This window comes from Chinchilla lanigera, unplaced genomic scaffold (assembly GCF_000276665.1).
Source record: "Chinchilla lanigera isolate Chin_1 unplaced genomic scaffold, ChiLan1.0 scaffold00008, whole genome shotgun sequence".
Lineage (NCBI taxonomy): Eukaryota > Metazoa > Chordata > Mammalia > Rodentia > Chinchillidae > Chinchilla > Chinchilla lanigera.
The window spans coordinates 26,609,874-26,625,007 of NW_004955409.1; the positions used below are offsets into that span (position 1 = coordinate 26,609,874).

Sequence of the window (15,134 nt, forward strand, 5' to 3'; positions counted from 1 at the left end):
TTTTTTTTGGTAATAGAAACCACCAATGATCTTATAAACATTTGTGCATATACTACTTTTATCCAAAAATTTTTCCTAGGGGGAGGTTGCCTGCTCAGTCTCTTCAAATTTTAGAAGAGTGAAAGAAACCTGAGCAAAGGTCCCCACCCTGTACTGGTCCATGGCCTGTTAGAAATTGGGGTGCAGTGGGAGGTGAGTGTTGGTTGAATGAGCAAAGCCTCATCTGTATTTAGAGTGTTTTCCATTGCTTGTCTGAGCTCTGCCTCCTCTCAGGTCAGTGGTGACATTAGATTCTCATGGGAGTGCAAACCCTACTGTGAACTCTGCATTCGAGGGTTGCACACTCCTTATGATCTAATGCCTGGTGATCTGAGGGGGAGCTCAGATGGTGATAGTAGTGGTGGGGAATGTCATTATTATATGTCAAAAGCATATACTAATGGAAAAAAAAAAACTACCCTCCTCCCCAACTCTGGTCCATGGAAAAACTGTCATGAAACCAGTCTCTGGCGCCAAACAGGTTGAGGACTACTGCCCTAGAAGAATCAAAGATGTGGGGAGGAGGGAGGTGAAGGGACAGAATATGTAGAGTATCTCTGGAGAACGGCCCCTATTACTTTAAGAAGTGTACTTTAGTGATTAAAATCTACTCTGTACTATGGGCTTCCATTGGCCTTCAGAAAATGGGTATGGACTCCATAGTCCACTTACTGTGACTGGAATGTCCTTCTAACACAGACAGACAGACAGACAGACAGACAGACACACACACACACACACACACACACACACACACAAATACTACAACTTGCCAATAGCTTTAAAAATGCTTGTGGAGTGAGAAGGAGTCACATTTTTAAAGGTTTTTTACATAGGCTATAAAAATCTGAGGATTTTTCAAGTTAGTCCTGGAATAATTAGAAGTGACAAATTGATTTGGACCCCACAGTAGATTACACAAAGATTTAAAACACACAGCCTAGGGCCAGGGATATAGCTCAGTGGCACAGACGTCTGCCTGGCAAGCACAAGGTCCTGAGTTTGAGTTCTGGTACCAAAAAAAAAAAAAATAAATAAATAAATAAAAATACATGGCCTTTGGCCCTTTAGCTCTCCCCTGACCTAAAATATGGTACAAATTTAAAAAATCTCCTCAGTTTTGGTCCTGATGAATAAAATAGTGCTAGAATTAAAGTCTAAATTTCCTATATTCTATATGCAATATATTCACTTGAATAAAGGAACAGTCCTTAATTTATGAAAATCATATACTCAAGATCATAACAAATACTTCAAGTGAAAGTGTGCCTCATGATCAATTGTAACAGGCATTTGATACAATTAATAGTTGTTTTTGATAATGTCTAAGGGGAATAGATAGAGACTTTCTTAATACAATAGAAAAAAAATCTCAAACCAGTAGCTAAGATAATTCTTAGTGCAAAATAGTAAAGGCTTTCCCATTAAAACCAGACAAGGTGGGAAAGCCTACAGTCAACATTATTAGTCAGTATTCTGTGTGCTAGCCCTTGGGTTAGGACAGGAAACATAAATAGGATGTTTAATTACAAAATGGAGAATAAAAAATTCTTATGATATGTAGATAGCATAGTATCTATTCTAAAAACACAAGTGTTAACTAAAAACTCCTTGAAACTAATAATAATATTTACAAAAGTGCAAAACTGTCCTTTATGCTTAGCTTTAAACTTAACAAGAAATGTGCAGGGGTTGTATGATGTTATAATGAGGAGCCTGGGTCTATTTTTGGTATTTAACTTCTGACATCTAAGCCTTACTCTTCATAAGTTGCTAAGTGCACTCCTGTAGTGTTGGTGGGAGATTCAAACCACCCAGGCTCCTGTCCCCATGCAAGAAAACCAGGCCTAGTCCTGGCCACAGTCAACACTCAGATCAGTCTTCTTCCTTGCTCTCTCAAACAATTTTAGATCCACTTGAGTCCTCCCCTGACTGCCCTAGAGACTTTGGTTATGTAAGTATTAAATCTCTTCATATCCGCTTGCAGGGTGAAGGGGGTTCTCATCAATCTTGACATTCAAAACAAACTTTGTGTGGGGATCCCTTCTACTGTTACAGAGTGACTATCACAGATACAGTGCAGAAGCAAAAAGACTACTATGAATAGTAATGGCTGATACTTATAAATGATTATTATATGTTTTTGTACTATTTTTAGTACCTTGAATCACTTCATGCTTATAACAATCCTATGAGGACATCATTACCTTCCTTACAGGTGATGAAACAGAGGCTAGGAGTTAGGAATTCTATACTGGATCATACAGTTGATCAGAAGTATGATCAAGACACAAATCCCCAAGTCTGGGTCCATAACCTTCAAGCCTCTCTAAATTACATGTACACTTCCACGGGTGATACATCTTACTCTATTAGCTATCCAATGTTTGGCTTCATATTTTAGACGGAAAACACACACCTATAGGTATAACCCATGGTGATTACGATGCACATTCATCTTCTTTTGGGAGGCAGAGTGGCATTTTTTTTTTGCATTTAAGTGCTGACTTGCACCATATGCTTAAAATCTGATACATCAAGACTTTTTAGAAGAAGAAATTGAGGCACTGTGACTAAGTAAACCTGCTTGGAGTCGTACAACCATGAAGAGGAAAAATCAGGATCTGCTTCTCTGATATAACCATTGGCATTTGCTACTCTTCTATTAAGAGATGCAGTTGATTTCTGTACCGCTTTGCGTAGACTGCCATGCTTCTGCCTTGAGCAGTATTTTACTGTTTAGATAAAAATATCTCCCCAAAGTCTCATGCTGTTCAGAGGTGGGGCTTTGGGAGGTGATTGGATCATGAGACAAGGTGCTTATCAGTAAATTAACTCGTTGATGCATTCGTGACTGAAGGTCCTGCTAGGAGGTGGGGCTGGACTGCAGGTGAGTCACTGAGGGTGTGACCTGCAAGGCTGAGTCCTTGTCCCTGGCTCCACCCTTTACTCTGCTTCCTGGCTGCTATGAGTTAAGAATCTCCTACACCATCCTCTTCCCCCATGCCACTTCTTCCTTGGAGCCAGCCAACCACGCATGGACTGAACCCACTGGAAACATGGGCCAAATAAACTTTTCATCCTTTAAATTATGCATGTTGACCTCTTTGTCCCGGTAATGGGAAGGCTGACCAGCACACAGTAGAACATGGCAGGAATGATGCAATTTTCCACCACCTCCCTTACTTGACCTTGTAGCTTTTGCTCTCTGTGTTCAGAAGCCTAACATCATGTAAGAAAGGCTCCTAGCCTGGGCCTGCAGTGACCACAATGCTGTGAGAGCCCTTAGCCACATGGAAAGGTTTGAAGAGAGAAAGAGAAGCCAAGGAGTGCTGAGAAGTAAGTCAGCAGATGTAAGCCAAGGAGCCATCGTGGAAGTGGATCCTTAGGTCCAAGCTACCCCAGCGAACATCACATGTAAAGGCAAATCAGTTGTCCCACCAAGATCTTCCTGAATTTACCTTGATCTTCTTGGTATGTAGTTCAGGCTGGCTGTGAGCTCATGGTAATCTTTCTGCCTTAGCCTCCCGAGTGCTGGGAATACAGGTGTACACCACAACTGCCACCCGACTGGCCCTTTTATTTTTTATTCTAAGACAGATCTTGCTTGGTGTTATGGTTGATACATTGTGTCAACTTGGGGAGAGTAGAGGTTTGGCTAAGTGACTCAGCAGGGAGCCAGGGTGCTTACTTTGCATATATCCTGAGCCTGTGGAAGAGGAGGGCATGGAGATTATGTGAGAGCTACATGCCCCTTAGGTGGGGGTAGCCTGTTTACAATGTAAGGGAGGGAAAGAAGCTGCTTGCCACCATTCCTCCCTTTTGCTCTGGCTGCTTTGCTGTTCAGTTGCCATTCCCCCCTTTGCTCTTGTTGCTTTGCTATCTTCTGCCTTGGAGCCAGCCAAGTATGGACTGAAACCTCCACAAACTGTGAGCTAAATAAGCCTTTCCCTCCTTCATTTTGGGTGCTGGGTATTTTGTCTCAGCAATGAGAGAAAAGTAACCAAGACACTTGGTAAATCATTAAGTTACCCCTGCTGCACTCAAACTTCTAGTCTTCCTGCCTCAGCCTTGCAAAGCACTGGGATTACAGGTGTGTGCCACCATGCCTGCTAGATACCAAGGTCTTTAAAGGTGTTCTGTATTATTATTAGGGGCAGACAATACTCAGTGAAGTTATCTATACATATGGGAGTTAAACTCTCATGACTTGTTTTTACCAAGAGGAAAACAGTAATCAAGTATGTGATCATTTTTGTTTAGCTTTTTCGTTTCCAAACAGCTCTTTCACATCTGTCATCTCCTTTGATCTTCCCAACAAGTCTAGTATGGATGGAAAAAGTGGCATTATTATTCTCACTTGTTCATAAGGAAATAGAGGTTCAGGAAGGTTACATATCTTTCCCAGCACCATGTGGGTGGGATCAGAGGTAAGGCAGGAATCCAGAGTACTCAAATCACAGTCTGTTTCTTTTCCAGCAGCCACCAGCCCGTGAGTTGCACAAGACAGGGAATGGACTGCATGGGAGTTGTGCCTGTTGTTGATGTTTTAACCATTATGTTGGGTGTATGTTCAATGAAACTTACTTGTTTCCAAGACAACAGTATTCAAACAAAAGCCTCAGTGGCTCTGAAGGAGGCACGCTCACTGTCATTTCCATCTTTTCGAAGAATTGCACAGTTTGATGGGCAGAGTGCCAGCAATAATTAAATCAAATATTTCCACAGAGCCCTGGTGGAGGAGGAAAGCAGAAGAAAAGAAACACACTTATATGTATAGAAATGTGGGTGGTGAGTCTTTCAATAGAAATCATGACAACTCAAGAAAATCCAGGGACCAACACTACAGAATAGAACAACAATCTGGAAAGAAAAATATAGATATACACTGAAGTGGTGAGATGGGAGTTGGGGGAGGGAAGGGGAAAGAGACGGGCAAAAGGGAGGAGCAGTGCTTGTCCCTCAGTCCTTTCTCTGACTTCCAGTGGAAGAAGCAGTGGACGAAGTGATCAGATTTGAATGCTTTTCATTGAATCAACTGGCTTGGGGTATTCGTTTTGCTTTGATTTGCCTTTCTTGTAAGGTATTCACTTGGGCTCTAATTTTCCATTTTTTTTTTGCTGTGAAGATAAAGAGATTTTTGAGCAGATCAGAAATGGAATACATTCATTGTACTGGCTTTATGCCAGATTTTATTACAGTTTTTTATTAACCTGTCTTACTACAAGATGGAAAATTGGTCTCTCAGGTATGTGAGATGGAAGAGGCTATTTTAATTCTTTCATTCTAGTATTTAACTCATTCAACATTTACATACTGATTATTTTATAGAAGCTCCTGCCCTAAGAATTGAGGATCTGGAAATGAATAAGGCACATCATTTAATGCAGTGGTGGCGAACCTACGGCACATATATTATTTGTTTTTCTTGTAAGACAAAAGATGTTAATGTATGAGTTATTTTTTTTTTCTAAACTAAAACCTTGGAATTCAGATTTAATTGCAGTGTTGGCACTTAGTGATAAATAAGTGGGTTTTGGGTTGCAGTTTGGGCGCTTGTTTCTGAAAGGTCCACCATCACTGGTTTAGTGGCTTGTATTTAATATACTCACTTGCTTGACTCTATAGATAAATAATGGAAACATTATTACCCTGTTGTAAGCCACAGAGTTATTCTCCAATATGTGGCTTTTAGGCCATACTCATTTATTTATATAGTCAACAAGTAATTACTAATTCTTACTAAGAGCTACACTGTTATGTCATGTGTCTAGATGTCCCCCTAAAACCTCATGTGCTCATAGGTGGAACATTTTGGAGGTGGCTGGACTTAAGGTTTATGAGTATGTATTAATGGTATTTGATCATGAAATTAGCCCACTGATTGGTTTAGCATCATTGTGGGTATGGGTAATGGGAAGGCCCACTCTGGGTATGGGTGGCACCATCCAATAGTCTTGTAGCTTGGGTGGGGTAAAAGGGAAAGAGGGGCTTGCTGATTGCTGCTTCCTACCTGCCACACCATGGAGATGCCCCTCTGCCATGCCAGCTGATTTAGAGCCAGCTGACTATGGATTGTGAGCTGAAATGAACATTTCAGTATTTTGTCCCAGCACATGTTCTGCTAGCTATTGGTGTTTTAAAAAGTGAACAAAAGCAACACATATAATAGAGAATTAGTATCTAGAATATGAAAAGAACTTTACAAATAAAGAAACAAGCCAACAGACAAATGGGTAAATGATACAAATTTTGGGTTCACAGAAGAACAAAACATAAAAGGTTAAGGAATATTTGATAAGCTGTTCACCCTCAGTGAGGAAGGGAAAAATAACATTACCACAAAGTGCTACTTCATTTTTACCTATTAGCATGGCAGAAATGAAAAGGTTGTGGGATATATCTGAGCTGTAGGAAGAGGGTTACTCTTCTGTGCGAAATGGGAAAATGACACCAGACTTACGGTGGGTAGTTGGAATTACTTTAAAATGACCACATCCTCTAATCGGTGTTTCCCCTTTAGACCTCTCCTGTGGGGAAACCCATCTGTCTGCACCAAAGCATGCAAACGGGTGAACTGCAGCATTGCTGATCTCAAGAACAATGGGAGCTTATCAGAGATTGGATAGATAAGAAGTGGTATATTTATATGATAAAAATAATATAGAAATTTAGTGGAAAATATTGCTATCCACATCAGCATAGATTAATTCCCCAAATATAAAGTAAAAAGGTCAATTTGTAGGTTTATATGTACTCTCTGACCATAAATGTGAAAAAAGACCCCCCTAGACATGTGTGTACACACACACACACACACACACACACTCACACACAGAGGCAATCAATACTGTATGCTCTCTAAGGTGGAGTGACCTGGAAAAGACACACACTGAGTTAAAACAGTAGTAGTAGTTATCTCCTGGCATTTGGTGAGTGTCTTCATCTATATGCACAATACTATGCATTTTAGGTAACTAGATCATGTATAATTTATTTGTAAAAATTAGAGGGAAACAGTAAATAGGACCCAATCCCTGTCTTTAAAGAATGTACTGACTAATGATGACCTTATCTATGGGTAAAACTGGGATTAGAACTCAGGTTTCCAATTTTCAAGTGCGATGATGTGTCTCTTGGCTATATGATGAATGTAACCACCTGTGAAGAATCTTATGCTCTCTGATTTGCTTTCTGTAAAATGAAAGCCTTTCTAGCTGGCACAAAAGTTATGGCATTTTCTTTCTTGTTTGGAGGTTGGGGCGTTTGTGCCTGGGAATTTACATTAAAATTTTAAATATTAAAATGAATAGTTGCTAAGACTTTTATAACTTCCATATAAAGCGTACAGAATGACATTACAATGAAAACACTCATAAGCCCACTATCCAAGTGAAGAAATAGAAGACACATGCATTTTCAAAAGAGAAACTGATAGACTATTTGGACTGTCCCATCAGAGACAAGAGCAAACCTGAAGGGCTTGGTGGTATTCTTTCCCAGCCTACATTAGCATCATTTCACAACTCCCTAGCAGCCAAATAAATTAAACAAATGTCCCTATTTGGAAAATTGGAATCTTCTTCTCTTTGTGTGCTAAATGGCTGAGTAGTGATTTATCTGTCTCATTCCTAGAAGGTGAGAAGTCACATAAAGGTCTCAGAGTTGTGGCCAGAGGTAAATAGAGTGTCTAAGTGTATTTAGCAAATGATAATGCAAGCCGCAGAGAATATATAGCATAGGGGAAGCAAAATGCACATTTGCTGTCTGGGAAGTAATTGAACATTTATAGTTTGGGAATAGGCAGGTCAGAGCACAAGGAAGGAAGATTCTTGCTCCAGTCAAAGAAAGAATCAGTGTTGTTTTGGAACTCAGTAGGGAATTAAAAGGAATTTATTTACTGAAGTACCCCGTTTTTGAAGTTCCTTGCGTCTTTAGGATGGATTTAAGCAGGAACTAGTAAGACCTGGGGGAGAGAGAGAGAGACAGAGATTGAGACAGAGACAGAGAGAGGGAGACGGAGGGGGAGAAGAGAGAAGTAAGGCAAGAGGAGGGTGGGGAGAGGACAAGCAGAGAGACAAAAAGGCAAAGAGAAAGAGTGAAGTTTGTTGCTGTGACCTTCTCTCGCCTGCTCTTCTGATGCATTTGGGAGCCACAGGTTTTACACGGCTTAAATGCCTCACGGCACCATGGTACCTTCCCAAAATGTTCTGTGCAAAGGGTTGAAAATTGCTACCTTCAGAGTAAGAGATTAGAATCAAAAGGGATGACTGCTTTATTTTATTCACAAATATATTGATAAGAAAGAGCTCTGCTTAGTTTCTTATTTAAGGTATTGGTTTTATTTTACTTAACAAGTAGAAAATTAAGATTTTTTCTTTTATTAGTGTATGTTTGCAAGATAAAATAGTGATATTAGTTGTAGGAAATTGGTACATGCACATAATATATATTGATCATTTTCAATACTTCTAATCTCCTCTCCCTTAACTTCCCCCTTCCCTGATCCTTTTTTCCATCTCTAAAAAGTTTGCCTTCTTGTTTCCTACTGTCCTTCCTTTATTTCACTCATTTATTTATACTTTAAATTTCTTGCATAAGAGAAACCATGCAATACTTAATTTACTGTGTCTGAGTTATTTCACTTAGGATTATGGTCTCAAGTACCATACATTTTCCTGCAAATGACATGACTTCATTTTTCTTTGTGACTTAATAATATTTCATCACGTTTATCACACTTTCTTTCTCCATTCATCTGTTGATTGGCAACTAGGCTGTTTCCAGAGCTTAGCTATTATGAACTGCGCTGCTTATAAACATAGGTGTGCAGGTACCACTGGAATATGATGTCTTTAGTCCTTTTGGGAATATATCCAGGAGAGGTATAACTAGGTCAAATGGAGCTTCTATTTTTAATTTTTTGAGGAATTTGGTTGTACTGGTTCCTAGAAGGGTTCCTTCCCCCAGCCCATATTCTCCTTAGCCTCTGATGTTCTTCACATTCTTGATGAGGGCCCTTCTAACTGGGGTGAGATGGGATTTCAGGATTGTTTCCATATGCGTTTCTCTTATGGCTAAAAATAAAGGAGAGAGGGTAGGAAAGGAGGAGAGCAGGAGAGGTGGGGAGGCAAGGGAGAGGGGAGCAAAGGGATGGAAAATGACTAAGATATGTTGTGTGTACAAACCAGTTCCCCACAGTGAACATCGTTACTCTGCATTGCAAACTTATACCAGTTACGCACACAGAAACGGTATGGCTGATGAGTCTTCAGAGGCTTGTGACAGTCATTTGGGATCTTCAGAACCATTGCTTCCTGAAGTCCCAATTCCCTGGAGTGAGGTTGCTCTGTCTGAGGTCAGGGGTAGGGGACCACCCTGTCCCTGCAGGTGCCCTGTTGGGCCTTCAGCAAGGCTGGCAGTAGCAGCAGTAACAGCAGCCACAGCTGCAGGACCTCTTCCTCTTCCCTGTAGTCACTACCTGCTTGAATGGCCCCAAGTCCTCAGATAAAGCCTACTAATCCATCAGGATCCTGGGGGATGGAACCCCAGGCTGGTGTTCCTCTGCCAGCTGCCCTGCCATCCCCATGGCCTCCCATAGCTCCAGAAAGCAGTATCTGAGCGATGCCCACATCTTCAAGGTGTGGCCCCTCCACAGTCCTAGATACTACATTCTCCCCAGGCAGCACCACCAGACCAAAAACCTCCTTTTCTTCATGCTTTGGCTGTTCTGCATTCCCTGACCTGGTCTTCCTGAATGCATCACAATCACAGCAGATCAAATTCAAATGCTTGTCAAAAGCCTCAAAGGTGCCAATTGCCAATTCAGCCACCTTGCAGGATGTATTCCACCGTAGTTAATGTGCTGCAGCATCTTGCTCCTCTTTCCCACAGGCATGATTGCTGTTTTATCAACTCTCAGTAAAATTTTGGGATCCTCAGAACTGAGGAGAAGGCTATTGATAAACGTAAGCGGCAGGTTCTCCTGGAAACAGTGCAAATTGGGCAGAAGCTTCATGCTAGAGCGTTGCCTGGTTTTTGCTTGAAGTCACTTACCTTGAGGAGCCAACACTGCTTTAACCACCGGTTGGGGTCTGAGCTAAGCATGCCTATCTCAGTTCCACCTGGAAAGCACAAGCACAGGTGCTTGTGCTGCTGAGATTGCCTTGGGGACAACTGACACTCTTGGTTACTTGGAGAGGCTGCCCTTCCACGTGTGATTTGACTGCCACCTCTGGCTCAGGCTGCTCTGTAGTACCTTTTGAGTGTCAGTGAGCCAGGGTTTGAGTGTCAGTGAGCCGGTGTTGCCATACTGACCACTCCTCAGTCTCAGGTGTCGGGCGTCTCTGGTGGTTGCTGCTCTCTGCTCCCGTTGGTGTAGAGTTGCCCTTCTGTCTGGCATCAGTTTCATCCTAAGTAAATGCCTTTTACCATCTCTAAATGTAGCACAGGTATGCTGGGGACTGATTCTCTGACAACTGAGAATGTCTTGATTTTCTCTTCGTTTTGCAAGAATAATTTGCTGGCTATAGAATTCTAGGTTGACAGCTTTTTCTTTGAGTGCTTTATAAAGTTGTCATTCCATTGTCTTTGGACTTGAATTGTTTTTAATGACAAGTCATTCGTAATTTGTATTGTTGCTCTTTTACGTGTAATCTATATATTTTCCTCTAGCAGCCTTAAAAGTTTTTGTTTCCTTTTTCTTTGGTTTTCAGTTTTTAGCTGTGATGTGAATAGGTATAGTTTTCTTTGTGATTATTCTGCTTGGAGTTATTGGCTCTGAGGATTAACATAATTTTAAAATTAAATTTGAAAAATTTTATGTTATTATTTTCATTGTGTTACTCATACATAATTTTTTTGGTCTTTTTGAGACAGGGTCTCACTAGGCAGTTCAGGCTGGCCTTGAGCTCACTTTATAGCCCAGGCTGGTCTCGAACTTGCAATGATCCTCCTACCTCAGCCTCCCGAGTGCTAGGATTACAGCCGTGCGGCACCACACTTGGCTAGTGTTTCTGTTTTTAATATTTAGATCTTTCATCCATTTTGATTTTAGTTTAGGGCATAGTGACAGACATGGGTCTAATTTTAGTCTTTGGCATGTGAAAAGCCAGTGTTTTCAGCATCATTTATTAAAGAAGCTATCTTTCTTCCAGTGAACACATTTGGCCCCTCTGTCAAAGCTAAGGTAGCTGAATGTGTTTGTAGTTGTGTCTGCATCTTCTAATCTGTTCCATTGAACTTCAGGTCTGTTTTTTTTTTTTTTTTGCCAGTACCATGCTGATTTTATCATAGTAGCTTTGTGCTATAATTTCAATCAGGGATTGTGATGGTTTCTGCCTTTCCTTTGTTGTCCAAGATTGCTTTTGCTATTCTATTCTAGGTCTCTTCTGGTTCCAGATGAATTTTAGGAATGTTTTCTCTAGATCTGTGAGGTATACTAATGGTATTTTAATTAGGATTGCACTGAATCTATACAACAATTTTGAGAGTGGCCATTTTCATAAAAACATATTTTCTTGATCCATTTATCCGCTGATGGACTTCTGGGCCACTTTCAAGATTTAGTTGTTATGAACTACGTTAGTAAGCCTACAAAACCTAAAATATTGGCTATCTGGCTTTTTGCAGAACAGTTCGTTGAGCTTTGTAATAAGGGCTGGAGGGGTCAGAAGGCTTCTGCAATGGTACAACTGTGACCCAAATTGCTCATTTCTGTCTTTTCTTGAGTTCAAAGGCAGTGAGATGGGTTTTCTCTTCTTTGTGCCTTTGCCTACACGTGGAGGCAGAGAGTCGTTGTGTGTGCTGGCTTGGCACTGCTGTTCTCTGTGACGCTGGCCATGGAAGATGCACCGACTTGCCTGGGCACAGGATTTGAGGCACAGCACCTCCAGCTGAAAGGGCAGCCAGAGGACAGCGCCTCCGTCGAGGCAGAGCGCAGCCCCACATGGTCATCTCAAAGCAAGGCTCTTCTTTCTTTTTCTGCTCTTCTCCCACTGGTGAGGAGTTGCATGCATGAGAAAAAAGAATGTGAAAACCATTTTCCTGCTGGGAAATCCTCTGAATCCTCCCCCCTACACTGCTTCTGGGATGCCCCTCGGGGATGGTGGCATGTTTTATGTTAGGTGCTGGTTGCGGGCAACACCATTCATTATCTGTGTAGCTTTCAGACTGTCTGTCAGCCTTCTTATGGCAATAAATAAGTGGCGGTGGATCTTTAGAGATCGAAAGTCTTCTCTTTTTGTGTAATGGCCTGGTGAAAAGGGGCTGAAATATAGCTCTCCGCCTGTATCCCTTTATCATCCTGCTGTTCCATATTTAAGTGCTATTATCTGGAAGCCATTCTTTTCAGCAAGAATCTGAAGGAAAGTTGCTTACAAAGGCATCAAACAGAGGGAACAACTTGGGTAGAAATCAAAATGGGAGAGAGATTGAATTCCAGGTTAAATCTCTAGTCTGTCCCTTGAAACTGAAGCATAGAGATGAGAATGCAAACAGAAAACAGTGGGTAAACATGTTAGGATGTACAGTGGGTATTGAGGGATGATCTTGTCATGCATGCTAAACAGATATTTTTATGAGTTTAAATTTAATTAGCATCTGGAAATTAACAAGGCTAGAAAGAAGGGCAATGTGTTTTTAAGTGATGGCGATAGATAGGTACCGTTTGAAGCATATAGATAAATGAAGATTTAATTTGTAATGCATAATGAGCCAGGTGCCTATAAAATAATTTGTTTTTCAAGTTGCTGTCACACACCAAAACAATAGAACCTTCCAAGGTCAGGCAATTGCTGTTATTACTCATTTTTCCTATGGTTAAATGTTAAAATTAACTCTGTAAAATGGCTATTGATTTATATTGCTCAAATTGGATAAGGAATTCTTTTTTCCTTGTGATAGTTTCTGTTTCTTCTTTAAGGGATGGATCACAAAGGTATTTTTTTGGTCTAACATCTTTGAGTAGAAGAAGGGGTCCAGCCCAGTTTGAAATGATATGCTGTAATGGCCGTTCTGTCATTACAAACTGTGGACCTCATTAAAGCATACATTCAGCCGACCCCTTGTGTCCCAAATGGTGCTGAACTCACGTAGAAGTCAAGGCGCTACGACAAGAGAACAATACACATTTGGGTTGAAGTCAAAGGCGGCCCCCTAGGAGGCTTTGCTCTCCTGAGGAGATCAGCCCTGGTGTTGAGTGTATGCATGCGTGGGTGCATGTGTGTTTGAGTGTGTATATGAAAGGGCAGTGAACCTATGGCACATGGGGGGCTGTTTGTATCATTGTGAGCTCAAAAGATTCACCATCACTAATATAGATGCTCTGCCCAATAAACCAAAGGAGATGAGAGGTCAGTGCTGTTTCTTGCAGGCTTAATTAGGAGTTGAGCAGTTCAAGAATTCTTTGGAGCATCCATGTGGGCAGTGACTGATGGGAAGCGGGTGTGCGTTTGTGACACAGGTGTATGGAGTGGAACCCCCATAAAACACTAATCTTGCAAATACCTTCCTTTCTTCCTCTCTGTTCAGCATTGTCACAGTGGGCTGTGGGCAGAGTTGTTTTGTGCAGAAGTAGAGGCCAAGACAGTTATGTCCTTATATTGGGAAGGAATTGGTGTGGCTTTGCCCCACCCCGTCCTGCCCTGCCTCCTCTCCCCTCCCCTCCCATACTCTCCCCTTCTCTTTTTCTCTTTCTCTCTCTCTGCCTCAGCCTCCCAAAGTGCCGGGATTACAGGCGTGCACCATCATGTCTGGCTAGGATTTCCGTTTTATTCTCTTTGTTCTCTTATTCTGTGCCAAGGAATGGCATTTTTGTGTGCGCATCTGGGAGCAGGTGGGCAGGCCCTGCATTCTGTGAAAGCTCACTGACTAATAGATGTCCCTAGGGCTGTAGGAGGATGCAAAGGTCATGTGGGAGGTCATCTGGTGCAGCCGTTTCCAAACCTGGCTCTGTAACTGGACCCCTTCAAGGGCTTTTAAAAAATTCCAATTCCGATTCCTGGAAATTCTGATTTATTCATACTGAGAATCCAGGAATAGGTGTTTCAAAACAAAAACAAGCCAGGCATGGTGGCACATACCTGTAATCGCAGCAGTGTGGAAAGCTGAGGCAGGAGAATTATAAATTTGAGCCTAGCTGAGGCAAGACTCTGTCTTGAAATACAAAATAAAAAGAGGGATGGGGATGCAGCTTAGTGCAAAGGCCCTTGGTTTAATCTCCAGTACTAAACAAAAACAAAACAAGACAAAAACCATTTTAAACCCCCCAAAACCTCCTAGTGAGTTCCAGTCAGTAAGTACACTTTACCTTTCCCAGTATGTGGAGACTGTAATGCCAGATGATACATAAAATTGTGAAGTGTGACATTAGAAACACATTGCAATTTGGCCTCCCCCCCACTTTAAAAGTATAAAGTTGTACCTTTTCTTTCTGTACGGGGAAGCCACCCGTTTGACCCAGGTGTGGAGGGTGGGAATTGCTGGGGTTCCCAAGCAACCCTGGGTTTTTGAAAAATTCTGATTCCAGGCTCCAGCCCTGGAAATTCTGATTTATTCATGCTAAGGATCTAGGAATTGAGAGGGTGTGTGAATAACCACACAGGCGAGGCCTGGTGTGGCTTCCTCCAGGAGGGGCCCAAAGTGTCCCCGGGATCCCAAGTGGCTTTTCTGTCAGCCTGAGGTGACAAGTTCAGTGAGGTGGTGAATCCACCCTGGAAGAGGAGAAGGCAGGAAGGTGACTGGAAAAATGTTTTTAAACCATTTAGATCTGCATGGAAACCTAGAGGAAAACACATTTAGTAACTTCGCTTTGGTCACTGTTTTTGAAGTTTTACGGTGAAGAATTTGGGACGAGTTTCTGAGGGGGATGCATTTTAGCTTTCGGGTGTTTTGCAACAGGGCCTGTGGAGGCTGGGGTGGACAGGGGGAGGGCCCCGAGGAGATGTCCCCGCTCGTGAGGAGCACCTGCAATATGACCCGGGAATATGACCCAGCGTGTGCGTGTGGGGAGAGCCGTGGTGGGAAGCCGTCCAAATCCTCACTGGCAATCCTTTGTTTGGGGATAATTTAAACAGGGTCATAAAGAGAGGTTCACA

General features: G+C 41.9%; 1 pseudogene; it reads right to left on the reverse strand.

Annotated features, from left to right (window-relative positions):
* Positions 1–9,327: 9,327 nt before the first annotated feature.
* On the reverse strand, positions 9,328–9,937 carry LOC106147661 (annotated as a pseudogene).
* Between the last annotated feature and the right edge of the window lie 5,197 nt (positions 9,938–15,134).